The sequence below is a fragment of the Aotus nancymaae genome, unplaced genomic scaffold (genome assembly GCF_030222135.1).
Source record: "Aotus nancymaae isolate 86718 unplaced genomic scaffold, 86718_ANA_hifiasm-v0.15.2.pri h1tg000011l, whole genome shotgun sequence".
In the NCBI taxonomy this organism is placed as follows: Eukaryota; Metazoa; Chordata; class Mammalia; order Primates; family Aotidae; genus Aotus; species Aotus nancymaae.
Genome location: NW_026988422.1, coordinates 80,900,978 through 80,919,490, shown reverse-complemented (window position 1 = coordinate 80,919,490; position 18,513 = coordinate 80,900,978).

The window sequence follows — 18,513 nt, the reverse complement described above, 5'->3', positions numbered from 1 at the left end:
CTAGAAGACAGGACTTAAAATGTTCCCAATGCACATAAATGATAAACACTCAAAGTGATGGATACCCTAATACCCTGATTTGATCATTACACATCCTATCCATGTCACAAAATATCACATGTACCCCATAAATATGTATAAATATCATGTACCAATAAAAAATATCTCAGTTCCTTCTTTCTTTATGCCACTCTGAAAGCATCCACTAAGAGGAAGCCCTTCTGTGAGAGCTATAAAGAGAGTTCAATGAAAAGGGATTGTCTCTTTAAGAAAGTGGTTGGGGCAGTGCTTTTGGGTTTGAAAGTCTGGAGACAGTGGCATTAGATTGATTAGGTGTGTACATGTTGGCTGAGAAGGCTGTAGAAAGGCGCATGGAAGTGTTTGACAAGATGAAAGACTATTCAACATATTAGACAGCTGCTTGAGTGAAGAGATCTATAACAGTGCAGTAAAACACACTCACCAGTAAATGACACCTTCATGGCAAAAGCTACTACAAGCTAGGTCACACAATTTTTGTCTGGCGTGACAGGCTCAACTAAACAAAGTTTGAAAGCAGAGTTTCATGCACATGGCTCCTAACAGATGGGCGGCGACCTTGGGCAGAGACCCACATTTGGTGGTAACTAAGTGTAAGGCTCTTTCCGTGGGACTGTAGAAAAATGAGGCTTTCCGGGAAAGATGTGTGGGGTTCCAAGAAACAGGAAAGGCTCAGACAGCCACAGGCAGCAACACTGGCCCCAGGTTACCATCTCACGAGCCTTGGACAAAGTACTTAACCTTCCCAACTCCCAGTTTTTACTCATTTGTAAAGTGAGATAATAGCAAATACATCAAGGGAAATGGATTGCACAGTGTCCAACACAGGACAGACATCATAACCTGCTCTCACTGTGGCATTGTACGTCGGGAGCACCCGGTCCTGGAGTTCTAATGCTGGTCTCTCACTTGTCTCCCTCTGTGGGTATAGTGGGTCTCCCCAGAGCTAGATGGATATCAGCAGACAGCACTGACACAGGGCTGGCACGTCGGCAGCACCCAAGTCAGTCAGTTTATAGAAGAATGACGAGCCTCCAGGGTATGTGGCCATCTACCTGTGGGTCCTCGTCTCTGCAGGCACCAACCTCATCCAAACCCCCATCATCTGTCTTCTAGGCCCTGGCATCAGACATCCACTTAGTGTATAGCTTCCTATCTTACCTCTTTAGAACTTGCCCTCCATACACTATCTAAAGAGCTCCTTGAAAAATAAAGCCCACCAAATACATTATCACCCTACTAAAGCCATGACCCGATTTCCCAGTGTGGATGGACTAAAATCCAAACTCTTCACTGTGGTCTAGAGGGCCTGACACATCCTGTTCCTCCCTGTGTCTCTGATCTGATTTCACACTCTTCTCTTCCTCACTTACTCTCTCAACACTGACTTTCCTTGTTCCTTAAACACAACTCCATTTCTACCTTGGAGTCTTTGGAATGCTCGTCTTCCTGAGTTCCCCATGTTTGCATCCTTCTCATTTAACAGCTCTCAGCCCGACTGTCACCTCTTCCAAGACAGAGGCCCTCCCTGAGCATCCTACAGGCCCAGCATCCCCATAGTCAGGTTCTCTCTATTTTCTCACAGCATTTGCCATTTTTTGAAGTAGCCTCATTTGGCCTTTTCCTGCGTGCTCCTTCTCTGTCTCCCAAGCTGGAACGGTGGGCTCATTGCCATCAGCATCCTCTAGCACTGCATGGGCGTGGTCCACTAACCAGCAATATCTGCCTGGACCCTGGAGTTTGTTAAGAATGTTGCATATTGTAATCCCCGCCCTGCCAAATCAGAATCTGTATCTTCTTATCCCTGGAAACTCACATGAACTTTGTAGTTTGCAAATCAGTGTCCTAACCTGGTGCCTTGAAAACAGGTGGTCAATAAGCACAGATTGGATGAATGAATGACATCACTTTGCATTTGAGACAAAGATACCAAGTTAAATATCCCATGTCAGTAAACTTTATGGTGAGACTTATGGGGGTTACAAAAATTTAGTTCACACAGTGAATAAAATGAATTGTCCAAATACTGTAAATGCTTCGGTCATTGATCATTGAGTATGTTGAAAAAACAAAGCAAAGCACCTCTGAAGTGTTTGGAAGTCTGTGGTTTCATAACAGACACATGCAGTATCCTACTATCACGGAAGGGCTTCTCATTGCTCCTGGAAGACTTACTCCTTCTTCCGTTGCAGTTTTTAAAATTACGTGCCCTGCTCTAGTTGGTAACTATTGGAAGCTGAACAGTATTCAATTACGACCATACAAACAACCTAGCTAGGGGTTTTGATTTTCTTTTTAACAAACACATTAGAGCAAAGGCTTCAGAATGTATGAAGCCCTTCAGATTACCCACTTTGGTTTAATATTAAGTAGAAAAGGCTGAACTAAACCCAGGTCTTTGCTATGGTTACGACTGTGTGTGAGTGCTGCATGCATATACGAAGGCTCTGGGAAGGAGCGTAGACCAAAGGAGCACACAGTTTGTTTTTTTAGAAGAGGCTGTAGCTCAGTTTTTAATTCTTGTTCTTTTGTTTGCCACTGTTATTAAAAACTGCTTTCCCATAAATAAATGTTAGAAGTATATTACTAGAAATAACAGTGATGATACAAATGTTTGTCTGTTGGTGTGAGACAAGCCAAAGCTTCTGAAGTTGCCTCACTGGGTTCAAATCCCAGTCTACCCTCTTCTAGCTGGGTGACTGGAGCTTGTTTTTATTAACCCTCAAAGACCTCGAAAGCTTACAGAATAAAGATAAAACACCCTCACTTGCAGACTTGTTTTCATACAAAGTTCTAAGAACATAGTTGGGATTCCAAGTCTTGGTGCTCTTTTCCCTTTGCACATAAAAGAACGCATAAGGTTCCTGCAAAATGTCTCAAAGACTTAGTACAAACAAGACCCGCTTTGTTGCTATCTGCATATGCACTAGTGGTAGGCAGCAAGTGAGTATCAATAAAACTGTTGAAGTTGGAAGCCATTTCAAAGTTGTATTAAAGACCAAGAAGTATCTAAAAATAGTTAATGCATTCAAACACACTAAAGTAATTGAAGGAACATACACTCTTCCTCGTAGGAGTGCCGATTTCCAGCCTTAAAGGCATTTTATTTTATAATTTTATTTCATATCACTTTATTTTATTGTATCTTTTTTACTTCATTTTGTTTTACTTCCTTTTACTTCACTTTCTTTTACACATACGTCTGTGCATCCTACTCTGCACTGGACACTGTTCTCAGCACGTTACAAACGCTAGCTCATCTAATCTCATAACAATCTCATAAGGTGGCACAATTATTGGCTCCACTTTTCAGATAATGAAACTGAGGCACAAAGAAGTAAAGTTGTCAGCAGAGTCCATTTCCTGCTGGCCCAAGATGGTTTTAGTAATTGTAATCATACAGCCCAATTTACTAGTTAGCTCAGAACAATATAGAACACTTTTTAAAAGTTTAATCCATTGTGCAAGAAGATGGCACGGACCCCACAGGCTGTTCCTACAACAGCATCAGACACTGCAGCAATTCTTTTTTTTTTTTTGAGATGAAGTTTTGATCTTGTTGCCCAGGCTGAAATGCAATGGCTTAATCTTGGCTTACCGCAATCTCTGTCTCCCAGGTTCAAGTGATTCTCCTACCTCAGCCTCCCAAGTAGCTGAGGTTACAGGCACACCCCACCACACCCAGCTAATTTTTGTATTTTTAGTAGAGACTGGGTTTCTCCATGTTGGTCAGGCTGGTCTCAAACTCCCGACCTCAGCCTCCCAAAGTGCTGGAATTACAAGCATGAGCCACCACGCCCCAGCTTTTTTATTTTTGAGACAAAGTCTTGCTGTGTCTCCCAGGATGGAGTGCAGTGATGCAACCTCAGCTCACTGCAACCTCCTCCTTCCAGGTTCAAGGGATTCTCCTGCCTCAGCCTCCTAAGTTGCTGAGATTACAGGCACACCCCACCACACCCAGCTAATTTTTGTATTTTTAATAGAGACAGGGCTTCTCCATGTTGGCCAGGCTGGTCTCAAATTCCTAACATCAAGTGATTCACCTGCCTTGGCCTCCCAGAGTGCTGGGATCACAGGCATGTGAGCCACTGCCCCTGGCCACTTCAGCAATTTTAAAGTGAAGTTGAGCCTCTTTTCTGTCTTGTAGGAAGAAGACAACTAGCTGAAGGGATTTAAAAACAAAAAGATGTTTGCATTCTGATATACTGCTTAAACAATTTGCACCACTGGGCAAGAGATTTTGATGTAAGGCAAAAAAGCACCAAGTCCAGAGACTGAAGAATAGTTGTGTGACTTTACACAAGTCACTTATTCTCTCTGACTTTCAGTTTCCTGTAATTAAACTCAAGAGTATGACCTTTTCCTCCTAGGGGGATAAAGGAAATTAAGCTTATCACAGCTCCTGACACACAGTAGGGACACAGCAAAAGTGCTGGTTAGATTGAAAGTTAATGTTGAAGTGATTGATGTGTGCACAGTGGATACACGGGGCAGAGATTTGTTTTCCTGGAATTGGACTCTGCCAACAAATTGAAAAACACACCACCAATCTGAAACATGCACGATATTCATGCTCTTGTGCTGTTTGGTCCTGAATTTTTTATCTCCCAAGAATAATGACCTCAGCCCTGGGCATTTCCAGGGGATTAATGACCAGCGGAATTTAATGACCCCAGCTCCAGCCTAGAGCCATCCCACATTCCCTGGGTACTCATTAATCCCAGGTAGGCCAGCAGGCTTTCTTCTCACTGCAACAATCATGCCCAAGTTCAGCCCTGCTGCAAGTAGGGGGACCACTGGGACTCCACGCCTCTGCTTCCATCCCCAGCCTGCTCCAAGCTCCAGCCACTGGCTCATTTATTTACAGGGGCAGCCAGACAGTAATTAAAATATGCTAAGGAATTCTCCTGTTCTACGGCAGCTGTACCCAATGATGAGCTGCTTCAAATACATGTATCCCCTCCCCCCACCCCCTCCCCTTGAACACACACATATTAACTTTTAGGGCGGCAGCTCGGCATTGCTTCAAATTTTATGTAGAAGGATTTCATGAGATTTTAATGAGTTTCTACCACTGCAAAAGAGAGCTCACAAAGGATCCATGCAAATTGCTTTGTCTTGTGCGGCAATCCTAGAATGGTGACACGCTTCAGTATTTGGTTTCTGTAAGGATATATAGATATATGCTGATGTATGCACACTGGCCCCTAAGCACTTCTGCTTGCAAGAGAGCAAGGTGAAACTGTGCTGCCAGCACATTGTGGTATGTGAGACAAAAACCTGGAATAGAATTTCCCCAGTGAACATCTTCTGCTGGCTAGACTATGGACTGGTCTGTGTCACCAGCACTTAGGCACCATCTACTTGGATACTTAGTTTTGTCATCTGTCCAGTGGGTGAAGGATAGTAACTATATAATGTCTCTAAGATTGCTGTCTGAAAATATAAAATTAAAAAAACCATAACTTTTATTAATGAGCTTATAGGGAGTTTAAATGTCACTATTCTTCTTCCAAGTCATCAACTCAGAGAAAAAGGAAGTGATGTTTATAAAATGACCAGCATATGTCAAGGACTTTCATTCCTCTAACAGTCTCTGAGATTGTCTTCATTTTTTTGTATTTTGCTGATAAGAAGACTAAAGTGCATAAAAGATAAACAAGTAAACTAATCAGCAAGTGGCAATGTGGAGAGAGGAACCCCAGAGACCGTGCTCCGCCTCTTCTGTGTGGCCTGGGAGGATTTGCAGGCTGAAATCAGAGGCCAGGTGGTCAAAGGGTGGCGTCCTGAGCCAGGGCTGCCTAGTCCTACCATTTGTTCTTCAATGTGGAGGATCAAGGGCAGTTGGATGAAGGAGGGTCAAGACATCCCACCCAGGGACAGACGAGATGGCCAGGAGGAAGGAATCAAAGCACAGGAACCCCACCAAGGGGCCTCAGCTGAAGATGTGGTGTTTCACAAAATGCCTCTATATTGATAGGTGTGGGCATGTGTGTATATACACACCAGCTGTGCACGTACACAGTGTATACACATATGTACTAATCTAGCTTCCAGATCTATCTATCTATCATCTATCTTTCTATCTATCATCTATAATCTACCTACATACCTACCTACCTACCTGATCTATCTATCTATCTATCTATCCATCTATCTATCTATCATCTAATCATCTATAATCTACCTACATACCTACCTACCTATCTGATCTATCTATCTATCTATCTATCTATCTATCTATCTATCTATCTATGGACAGATAGATAAACTTTTCTACTGAAACAGATTACACATTCCATTTATTTAAAACCTCTCTAATTCAAAATTTGTGTATCAAAACTGGCCAACTTCCCTTTGGAACTATTTTCATTATGAGTTTTTTTTTTTTTTTCATTTCACAGTAAAAACAGCTTTTTCATCTTACATATAACACATTTTTGTTTAAAAGAAGTTCATATATTTCATGAAGGGTTAAATTAAAAGGATTAAAATTATACGTAAGAATCACCCAATATTCCACCAGCAGGGACATAACCCTCCCTCCAGGGGAGCTAAGGGGAGAAAACACGGCTTCAGTGTACCTCTAATAAAAGCCCTGTACTTAGAGTTAGCTGGAAGTAACTGTGGGGGCAGGGACCACATCCTGTCTATCTCTGAATCTTCATTGCCTGCCTGGGACTCGGCATGGCTGAGCAGCATCAGTGTTTCTGGGCAAAGGAAAGACCACAAGTCAGGAAAGAAGCTGAGGAACAGGCATTGCGTTATGATTGGTGACTCATTAGAGGTGTCCATTTTCAAGTCACAAACTACAACCCTTTGGGTTAGGTGGTATTAACAACATAGCAGGTAGCTTCTGTGTGACCATATAATCTCAGTTCAATGAAGAAAAGAAAATAAGTCTTCATGATATCAATAAAAACATAAACATCCATTTATAGATGTCAGCATGATTCTTACTTATGACCTCCTTTGAGTTTCATGAGGACCTCATGTGATAGACATCACTGACCCCATTTTTTAGGTGGGTTGCTTTAGATTCAATGTTTGTGCCACCACAAAATCCATATATTGAAATTTAATCCCCAGTGTGACAGTATTGAGAGGTGAGGACTTTAGGAGATTAAATCATGAGCCTATCTTCATTAATGGGATCCATGCCCTTAAAAAAGAGGCTTGATGGAGCTTCCTTGTCTCCTCCACCATGTGAGGACACATAGAAGGTGCCATCTATGAGAAACAGGTCCCCACCAGACACCCAGTCTGCCAGTGCTTTGACCTTGGACTTCCTGGTCTTCAGCACTGTGATCAATAACTGACTGCTGTGTATAAATGTCTTAGACTAAGGTATCTTCTTACAGCAGCAAAAATGGACTAACACATAGGTAGACAAAGGTTTAGAAAGGCAGGTTTACTTCCTCCATGTGAAATACCTAGCAAAAGAAGACATTTATGCAGCCAACAAACATGAAAAAATGCTCATCATTCGCTGGTCATTAGAGAAAGGCAAATCAAAACTACATTGAGATACCACCTCACACCAGTTAGAATGGTGATCACTAAAAAATTAGGAGACAACAGATGCTGGAGAGGATGTGGAGAAATAGGAACGCTTTTACACTGTTGGTGGGTGTGAAAATTAGTGCAACAATTGTGGAAGACTGTGGCGATTCCTCAAGGATCTAGAAATAGAAATACCATGTGACCCAGCGATCCCATTACTGGGTATATACCCAAAGGATTATAAATCATTCTATTTTAAAGACCCTTGCACACGTATGTTTACTGCAGCACTGTTCACAATAGCAAAGACTTGGAACGAACCCAAATGCCCATCAATAATAGACTGGATAAAGAAAATGTGGAACATATATACCATGGAATACCATGCAGCCATAAAAAGGATAAGTTCATGTCCTTTGCAGGGACATGGATGAATCTGGAAACCATCAATCTCAGCAGACTGACACAAGAACAGAAAACCAAATACCGCATGTTCTCACTCATAAATGGGTGTTGCACAGTGAGAACACACAGACACAGAGAGGGGAACATTACACACCAGGGCCTGGGGGGTGGGGGCTAGAGGAGGAATAGCAGTGGGTGGGGGGATTGGGGAGGGATAGCATTAGGAGAAATATCTAATGTAGATGATGGGTGATTGATGCAGCAAGCCACCACCATGGCATGTGTATACCTACGTAACAAACCACCTGCACGATCTGCACATGTACCCCAGAACATAAAGTAAAATAAATGTAAAAAAGAAAAAGAAATACCTAAATACCTAGTAAGTTCTAAATTCTTGGGTTCAAGTCTAGATATGATGGAGTCTCTTTCCTTTATGGTGCATACCGAGTTGTCACCACTCAATAGACAGTTTTTCGTCTCGCCTCTGAATTTCTTCTTCTCTTGCTCACTCCAAATTCAAAAAAGCGTGAGTTAATATTACAGCAAGTTTCTCTGAATATATTAAAACAATCCCTTTAATGATTGACTTTAGAATAAAGGTGGGGGAAAACATTCAGGAATCAGAAGGGCAGAAAGAGAGAGAAACTCCTCCAAGGTCAGGCAAGGCACAGGTCTCTGCTCTTCTCAGTTCTTCCCAGCACCTCTCTCCACTCCTCCCATGCGCTCATGCTGCAACCTTCCAGTTTTGCCCATCCCAAAGGCCTCCACTGCCACAAATTATGGAATACTGTTTCACTGAGTCCTTGGATATATTTAAGTCATTGTTTGAAACCCACACGGTCTCCTGTTGTTTCTGCAAAAATTTTCGGTCGATTAAGCAACAATAACGTGGATTATTCTACGAGCATCCTGGGATGGTTGCCTGGAATACTGTATATAAATTCCATTGTATTGGAGTCAATTAAACCCCATTGTCTATAAAAGTCACCTGTCTGACTTAGGGAAAAGTGGGCATGAATGCAAAAGACCCAACAACGTGTTGAAACTGAAATCTAACCAAGTTAATTTATGCTGCTCAGCTTGGAAGGAGAAAGAGCAGGCGGTATTTTGGGTGCCTGGGATCTGCGTGGGGGCTTTATGAGACCATTCTGATTACTCAAAGTTGCTGATGGGGGGCGATGGTGCCTAAAGTTGAACCGCCTCTGAAAACGAAGACAAGGAAGACAAAGAACACTTTTTTGACATTCTTGGCGCAAATGAAAGAAACTTGTCATTCCAACTTCACAAGACAGTGCTCAAAGATGAGATGTTCAACTCCACTGGGACAACCATTTTTTTTTTTTTTTGCTGTTATTACAGAAGAAAATTATAACCATAAAAATGTCCAATTTAGAAAAAAAGGTGCCACTTTAGTGTCATTTGCATAAAAGCTGTTACACACAAATTGTTATAAAGACAAATGTGTAGCACTCTTGTTGAAAATTGCTTATATCTCAGGTGCTTCGCCTCCAACGGCATAAAGGCCTCTTCAAGCTGAAATTCATTCTCAGGTAAATAAAGCTGAAAGCGAAATTTCACCTATTTGAAAGTACGTGAGTGGTTTTTCATGTTGTCTTAAAAAGGTTTGGAGAGGCTGGGCCCTCTCCTCCTTTCACGGCTCACCACCCCCCACCCCCCACCCCCATCCACGGCTTGGCCTGGTCGCCCCATAGTACGGAGCCCCTCTGAGGACACAGGCAGTTTGTGCTGAGCAAGTGAGAGCCCGGCTCCCTGGAGAAGCAGCAGGACTTGCAGATACAGGCAGGGCAGGGGGTTTGCAGGGAGGAAAGCGCTAACGATGCTGTTCTCTGAAAATTAACACGCTGGGCTATACCGCGGCTTGTACTACGGCCCACCTGCCACTTCAGACCTGCCTGCTAGCAACTCCCCTGCTAGTAGATTTCTCTCCCCATCACACACTGACCACTACCCTGGGCAGTCTGTATTAGGTTGGTGCAAACATAATTGCCGTTCTTACCATTGAAAGCAATGGTAAAAACCGCAATGACGTTTGCACCAACCTAATGGGATTCTTTGAACATCATATCCCTTTCCCTTTTCCTGGACTGCCCCTCCTGCTGGGAATAATCTGACTTATCCAGAAGAGCTGCAGTGTATTCCTCAGGAGTGTCATCGCCAGTGACTGATAATTTTTTCCCTTACAGCTCTTGGTCAGTTGCCTGCTCCTTCGCCTGCCCCCTCTACACAGATATTAATATTGCTATCAATTAATATTAAGTGAATAAGTACTATTAATTGATGTTAATTATCACACCTATTACTATGATTCACCCCCTGCAATCTCTCCCACGACCCTTTGCTATCTAAAGGCAGGACCTGTGTCTTGTACATTTCCATATCCTACTTTCAGGGCCAAAACTGCCCCATAGTAGCCACTGGAAGGAGTTGTGTTGAATGAATGGTTAACAGTTATATACTCAGGTGTTTCATACTCACTCAGGGTGAAAGAAGTGATCCCATTAAAATACTCCATCTGACCGGGCGCGGTGGCTCATGCCTGTAATTCCAGCACTTTGGAAGGCTGAGGCGGGTGGATCACCTGAGGTTGGGAGTTTGAGACCAGCCTGACCAACATGGAGAAACCCCATTTCTACTAAAAATATAAAATTAGCTGGGTGTGGTGGTGCATGCTCGTAATCCCAGCTATTAGGAAGGCTGAAGCAGGAGAATCGCTTGAACCCAGGAGGTGGAGGTTGCGGTGAGCTGAGATCGCACCAATGCACTCCAGCCTGGGCGTCAAGAGCAAAACTCCATCTCAGATAAATTAATTAATTAATTAAAATAAAATACCCCAACTGGACTAACTAATTTGAATCAGGGAACTTCAGAACAGGGGTCCCCAGCCTCCAGGCCACCTACTGGTGCGGGTCCATGGCCTGCTGGGAACTGAGCGGCACAGCGGTTGGTCCCCATCACTCTCATTCCCGCCCGAGCTCTGCCACCTGTCGGATCAGCAGGGGCATGAGATTCCAGGAGCACGAACCCTACTGTGAACTGTGCATGCGAAGCATCTAGGTTGTGTGCTCGTTATGAGAATCTAACACCTGATGATCTGTCACTCTCATCGCCCCCAGATGGAACCATCTAGTTGCAGGAAAACAAGCTCCAGGCTCCCAGTGATTTTATGTTATGGTAAGTTATATAATTATGTCATTATATATTTACAATGTAATTATAATAGAAATAAAGTACACAATGAATGTAATGAATTTGAATAATCCTTAGACTATCCCCTACCTCCCCTGGTTCATGGAAAAAATGTCTTCTACAAAACCTGTTTCTGGAGCCAAAAAGGTTGCGGACTCCTGCTTTAGTTTCATAAACAATGAAACTGGCTTTTAATGAGCATCTACTACATGCCAGTAATTCTGATACAGACCTTATAACAAATATCAACTGTACAGGCACACATAAATACTAATTAATTATAGATAAGGTAACTGAACTTCAGAAGGGGCATTTGGCAGATGACACAATTTTAAAAGTAGAAAATCTAGGCTTCAAGCTTCTCCAGCATTCATGGTAGCATACCTTATATTTATAGGAATTACTGCAAGTAAAATGGGCTTTTTGCATGTCTCATTTCATTTACTCTTTATTCTTATCCCATGGGATACGTCTAATTACACCCATTTCAGAGATAATGTGGAGACTGTGGCATAAAAAGAGAAATGCTGGACTTAGAGTCAGAGAATCTGGTATTGAATCTCAAATATGAAATTTACCAGCTGCTGGGAGGTCATTTTGGTCTCACTTTGACTCAACTTCCTCTTCTATAAAATGCCACTGGGAAGTCTCCTTCTGTGCCTGGTGACCAGGTCAGGACTTGTGTTGGGAAGCTTCCATATGCGCATGTTGGTAGAGAATTTAAAGTTTCCCAGAGTGAATGTATTAAAATAATTATTAATAGTAATAATAATTTCAACTTGCTTTCCAGATGACTCACTTCAGTTTCATCTGAGAGACGCAAAAGGAAGGCAAAGTTGGGAACTTGAGGGTCCCAGGAGGTTGCTGAATTTCCTTTAGGAGTGGGAGGTGGGTTCTGAATTCCTAAGTAGTTTCCAGAGAGGCAGTGGCCAAGCCTCTGCACAGATGGTGGGGTGCAAGTGAGGCAGTGAAGAGAGAACCTTCCTGATGTCCAAACAGAAGGAGACAAAGAGGCCGGGCACGGTGGCTCATGCCTATAATCCGAGCACTTTGGGACGCTATGCCACGGCAGAAGAACCGCTTGGGCCCAGGAGACGGAGACCAGCCCTGGCAGCATAGTGAAACCCTCTCTCTACAACAAAAAAAAAAACATTAGCCAGGCTTGGTGGCGCATGCCTGTAGTTTCAGCTACTTGGGAAGCTTAAGGCGTGAGGATTGCTTGAGCCTGGGAGGTCGAGGCTGCAGTGAGCTCTGATTGTACTACTGCACTCCAGCCTAGGCAGCAGAGAAAGACCCTGTCTCAAACAAACAAACAATAAAACAGAAGGAGACAAAAAAAAAAAAGAATGTGAATTCTCTGGTTCTCTGAACCACAGCAACTAATTTCCTGAATTACAATATTTGCCTCTGTGTGTATATCACTTAGATAAGGTCAAGCCATTTTTCCTTTCAATAGATGGATAGTTCTTTTAATATATATTCCTCTAACTGGTGCTAGAAGTCAAAATATTTGATTAAATAATTGTTGGGGGAAAGGAGACGAGAAACTTAGATTTTTTTAAATGGAAATCTACAGGGGAAAAATGTACTTTTTAGCTAATGAAGATATTCTATACCTACCTTGTTTCAAAATGGAAGTTAAAAAAATATATTTTATTTGGTGTTTTGGGGTAGGTGAAGCTTTATCCTTTCTAAAAAGGTGTTGATAAAAAGGACTTTTGAGTTTACGCAGTATGAACCACAACTCAGACTTCATACTTTCAAAATGAAAAATAAAAGCTGAGATATTCAGCTTGGTAAGCATGCCAATGTTTTTATTTTTGCTGTTTTCTGACAAAGTACCACCAGGAAAAAAGCATTGCTCCAGCCAGTTGGACAAGAGAGATGGAAAGGAGGTTTTAGATCTCTTTAAGGAAGGAGCACTACAGTCCCGGGGCTGGGCTGTCCCCCTGTATTAGAGAAGTACTTAAAGATGCACAGAGAGGACAATGTGATTATTTTAAAGGTCACGGGTCTCGCTGAGATAAGGCTGAAGTGGTCGCCATCTAGCCATGCTGAATTGGATTACGGGGTGATTCTGTTCAGGCCAATTCATCAAGCCTTGTCTAGATTAGACATTCATGAAAACACTGCTGGTAAGTTTAAAAAGGAAACTGTTAACGTGAAGACAATTACATAGCTCTTTCAGAGTGTTTTACGCAATCTAAAGATACTATGTTTTGAAATTTGTGTATCTACGACTATATAGAGTCTGAGAACATGTGTGTAACAAAAACCATCTAATGGCAAAAATATCGAAGTCCCCATTGAACAAATCACATGCAGGTTTGGGGGCCCTACAGGGTACATTATAAAGAGCACTCCTTCCCCCCATGTGGTTTTGAACCCGTCAGTCCCAATGACACCTTGTTTCTCCAGTAGCTCGTGGAGAAGGCGGCTTCTCTGCAAGTGGGTGGGCTCCCCAGCAGTTATCTCCCAGAATGGCTTACTGCAATCACCCTTTCTTGAGGAACCTGAAACAAAACTGACCTCATCCAGGAACAAGCAGAACTCACATTCTCTGGTGCACGTAACTTTCTATGGAAAAACAAAGAAACGAATAAAAAGAGATCTGAGCCAAGCATCCCGGGGTATTCCTTCCAAAATTCCCAAACAGTTTGCTCTTAAAGTAAGAGCAAACGAGGGAACAGAGAGAGGCCGGTAGTGCTCTGCCTGTGGAATCCCCTCTACCTTGGATAAAACTCCAGGAGAAGGGAAACCCTACCCCTCCTCCAGCAGCAGATTGAAACTGGGGCACTGGCTTTCTCTAGAATGCGGAGGCAAGACAAGTCCCAACATCTAACTGCAAACGGGGCTCCAGCCCTGGAGAGGCAGGCACCGAAGGGCCACAGAGCTTAGAGACCAGGTCCTGGGGAAAGTGGGTAGAAGAATTGGACACAATTACCCTGAAGAAAATATTCAAGAACAGCCAATGTGTTTCAAATCTTTTTTTTTTTTTTAATTTTTTGTGGGGGTGAGGGAGCTGATTTGATTTGTTCTCCGGAATTCCAGATGGAAAACCAGGAACAGCGGTGGAAGTTACAGGGAGCCAGACTTCAGCTCAATGTCAGGACAAACTCTCCAACAGTTGGGTGCACCCCGAACAAGCTGCCTTGGAGGGAGTGAGGACCTCGTTTCTGGAAGTGTGTTAGCAGAAGCTGGAGGGCCTCTTTCTGGGATGCTGTGAAGGGGTTTCCTGCTTTGGGTGGGAGGGAGAACCAGATGGTTTTGAGATTCCTCTGGGAGGCTGCATTTCTATGTTTATGCCCTTTCCTAAGACAGACTTGGAGTATTTTGGTGCCTCCTGTGCTTTGGGTATGAAATTCAAAGATGATGCCTGCCCAACTCTTAGTAAGCGCATAAGGTCCAGAAACTGCAGAGTCACTGTCTACGGAGAAAACGGCCGCAGTGCTGAGTGTAATACAATCACCCTTTAAATCTCATGGCCTGACACATTTGACACAGTGGCCAAAATGATGGACAGTGTTTAAGAGTGCATGCCGTTTACTGATCTAAGTAGCTTTGTACTTAGGAACTATTTCAATCTTCCCAACAGCCCCATGAGGCATGACTACCGTCTTTTTCCAGGGCACTCTCTAGCATGAGAGGTTAGAAACACATGCACGTCTACACACTAGGAAGTAGTGGAATCAGGACCCAGAACTAGGCAGCCTGGCTCTGGAGCCTGTGCTCTCAGCTACCATGGCGATCTGCATCAGCCTCAAGCCATGTTCTTTTATCGACCTGAGCTCACAAGATGCTATTCCCCATGCAAAGAAACACGTGCTCCTCTTCTTTTCTTATCAAACTATTCCTGCTTCAAGACTCAACTTGGGCTTCCTTCTCTCTTCTTCATGCCCACCTGTGCTTCAACAAAATCACCTGTAGCATATTACTTCTTTGTCTGTCTGTTTCCCCCCACCTGCTTGGGGGAATGCGGGCATCTTAAGAGGAGTAGCTGTGCCCTTTCGGTGCTGTATTAGACTGAGCAAAAAAATAGAGATCAAGTAAATGTTTGTTGAATGAATAAGCAAACTGCTCTTGCCAGTTTGCATAGACAAATTCTTCTGTTAAGACTAATGCTTCAATTGCTTTAAATGATTACAGTTTTGGCTTTGGGGTTTTGGGTTTGTTTGTTTTTGTTTTTTGAGACAGTGTCTTATTGTGTCACCCAGGATAGAGCTCCGTTGTGCGATCATAGCTCACTGCAGACTCCAACTCCTAGTTCAGGCAATCTTCCTACCTCATCCTCCTGAGTAGCTGTGATTACAGGTATGCACCAACACACCTGGCTAATTTTTTAATTTTTTTTTTTTTTTTTTTTGGAGAGACAGGATCTCGCTCTGTTAGCCAGGCTAATATCAAATGCCTGGCCTCAAGTGATCCTCCTGCCTTTTCCTTCCAATGTGCTGGGATTACAGGGGTGAGCCACTACTGGTATTTTTAAATGAAGGCCTGAGGCAGATGCAGTTTAGGTGTCTGAAAGCCCCTGACTTCTGATTGCCTGTGTACAGGTGCACCTTACTGGGAAAAGTTATGTCACATGGATATCAGTCCAGGTCTTATGAGATGCAGATACTCAGACAGGAATAGACATGCAAAAGATTTCCTGGAGGAGATGCCTAGGACACAGGTAGGCAGAGGGAGTGAAGGGAGACTGGTAGAACCGTCTGGCAGTGACAGAGATCTGACCCTTGTGAAGGAGAAAGGGAAGGAAAGAAGGTCAGGCAGAAACATCTTCGTCTGTAGTGCAATTGAAGGAAATACAGTGAGACCTTGAAGTAGTCTTCAAGCAAAGCTGCTAGGTTAGGAAGTCCTGGCTTTCCCAGGAAAGGACCTGCTGTGTTCAGTCTTTGGTTGAGAGCATCCTCTGGGACATGAGGCCTGAGAACTGATGTGGTGATTGACAGATTTCAGAGCATAGGAGCTGGAGCCCTTGGTCAGTGATGCCCTGGAGCTCTGAGAGGTGGGTCTTCATGTCCACCCCACCTTAAGTCTCAAAAAGATCAACAACTCTCAGGACAGTGAGGAAGCACCACTGCAACTGTGGGCTGGGCAGTGTCCCTGTGGTTTCACTGTGACGTTTTCAGGGAGAAAGCAGATGCCAGCATATCCTACGAATTCCAGCTTTTATCTCTTGAGTGATACTGACTTGCTCTATCACCTTGACCCAGCCACATTACAACTTCCGACCTCAGTTTCTCCAGTCCAAATGCAATGTGGAATGTTGAAGGGAGAGCCATGGGATTTCTGTCCAGGACAGAAGTGGCTGAGATGTCTGTGTATAGGTCTGGAGAAGAGTCACTGCCGACATTCAGTGGGGATGGGAAGTCCCAAAATGCCACTGACATGACCGACGTGCATCATTGCTAGCCCTTATTTGTACCTAAAATTGCCAGGCACTCTTCTAATCACTTGACATGTGCAAAATCCTTTAAACTGAATTATTCTTATTCCCTCCCCCCATTTTACAGATGAGAAAACGGAGGCACGGCAGGGTAACTTGCCCAAGGCCACATTCCTAATAAGTTGTAGAGCTGGGGTGCAAACTCAGATGTGCCAGCTCAAGACCACACCCTTAAATACTAGGCTCTGCCAAAGGGAAGGAGAAAGCAGAGCCAGAATGTCCCCAAGAGGTGGCCTGGGGAGAAGGTGTCATCCAGATGCAGAGAGAATTTTCCACTCAGCATGTTCAATGAAAGAACCTCCTCCTACTGGAGTAGACAGCACAGGAGACACCGGCAGGGCCAGCCCTGTGCCAGCAGCACCTTGGCCTTCCTCTGCACAGACTGCATCTTGATTTCAGGTCTTTGTCCAGCAACCACAGGCGGGCTTTAGTGAGACTTTGAACCTTGTCACATTGTATTAGTCCATTCTCATGCTGCTGTAAAGAACTGCCTGAGACTAGGTAATTCATAAAGAATTAAAGAGTTTTAATTGACTCACAGTTCCACATGGCTGGGGAGGCCTCAGGAAACTTACAGTAATGGCAGAAGGGGAAACAAACATGATGCCAGCAGGGAGAAGTGCTGAGCAAAGAGTGAAAAGCCTCTTATAAAACCACCAGATCTCATGAGAACACACTCACTGTCATGAAAACAGCATCATGAGGGTAATTGCCCCATGATTCAATTACCTCCCACTGGGTCTCTCCCACAACATGTGGGGATTGTGGGAACTACAATTCAAGATGAGATTTGGGTGGGGACACAGCCAAACCGTATCACACGTCATCGGCAAACTTAACGTTTCTCTCTGTGTGTGGGTGTATGCATTTAAAGCTAGAATGAAAAAAAAAATTCAAGCTTATATTAAGACCATTTGCAAGATGCAGCCCTGGAGAACCTGATGGAGTTTCCCCCACGGGTCCCTGGTTGAAGAGAGCCACATACTAAGCCCCATCAGATGATAGGGTCCCGCAGGTCCCACACCCTAATCAACATTACGGTGTAAGATCAAGGGTTTGGAGATAGATCCGTGGTTTAACTACATCTCCAGGACTTTTCAAGCAGTGTGGAGCTTCCTAGGGGACAGAGACGAGGGGAAGCAGCTCCACCTTTATTCTTTCAGCAAATACTTACTGAGCACCTCCTATGTGCCAGCCACTGCCAGGTGCTGGGGAAGCATCCGTGAACTTGTCATGGAAGAGACAGAAAATAAAGAGAAAAATTAAAGGACTGCATATAAGAAGGAAACAAAAGCCAGTGAGAACAGACAGCAGGAGGGATGGAGTACCACCCCCTGGGTGGGATGGCCCAAGTGGCATTCAGACAGAGACTGGAACAGGTCAAGAGCAAGACTAGAGGCTGAGGGAAAAGCCAGCATGAGGTGTGGAAGCAAGAGGGCTGAAGTGGAAGAAATAACCACGGTAATGGCAAATGCGGGCTGTGGAGGTTCTTGAGACTATGGTAAGGACTTGGGTTTTTAACCAAAGGAGATGCTCAGTTATAGTTCTGGGGTTTTGTCTTACTTTATTTTTAGAGCAGTTTTAGGTTTACAGAGCAACGGAGCAGATAGTACTCCTCTCCCTTCACACAGAGGCCAGTAATATTAACGTCTTAGTCTGGTTCATATGCTAAGATCGATGAACCAATACTCACACATTAGTATTAGTTGAAGTCCATAGTTGATATTGGGGTTCACTCTTTGTGTTATACATCCTGTGGGTTCTAACAAGTGCGTAAGTGTCACATCTCCACCGTGACAGCATCATATCCAATAGGTTCACTTCCCTAAAAATCCTATGCCCAACTTGCTCACCCCTCCTCCTTCCCGCTGAAACTCTGGCAACCACTGATGTTTTTATTGTCTAACTTT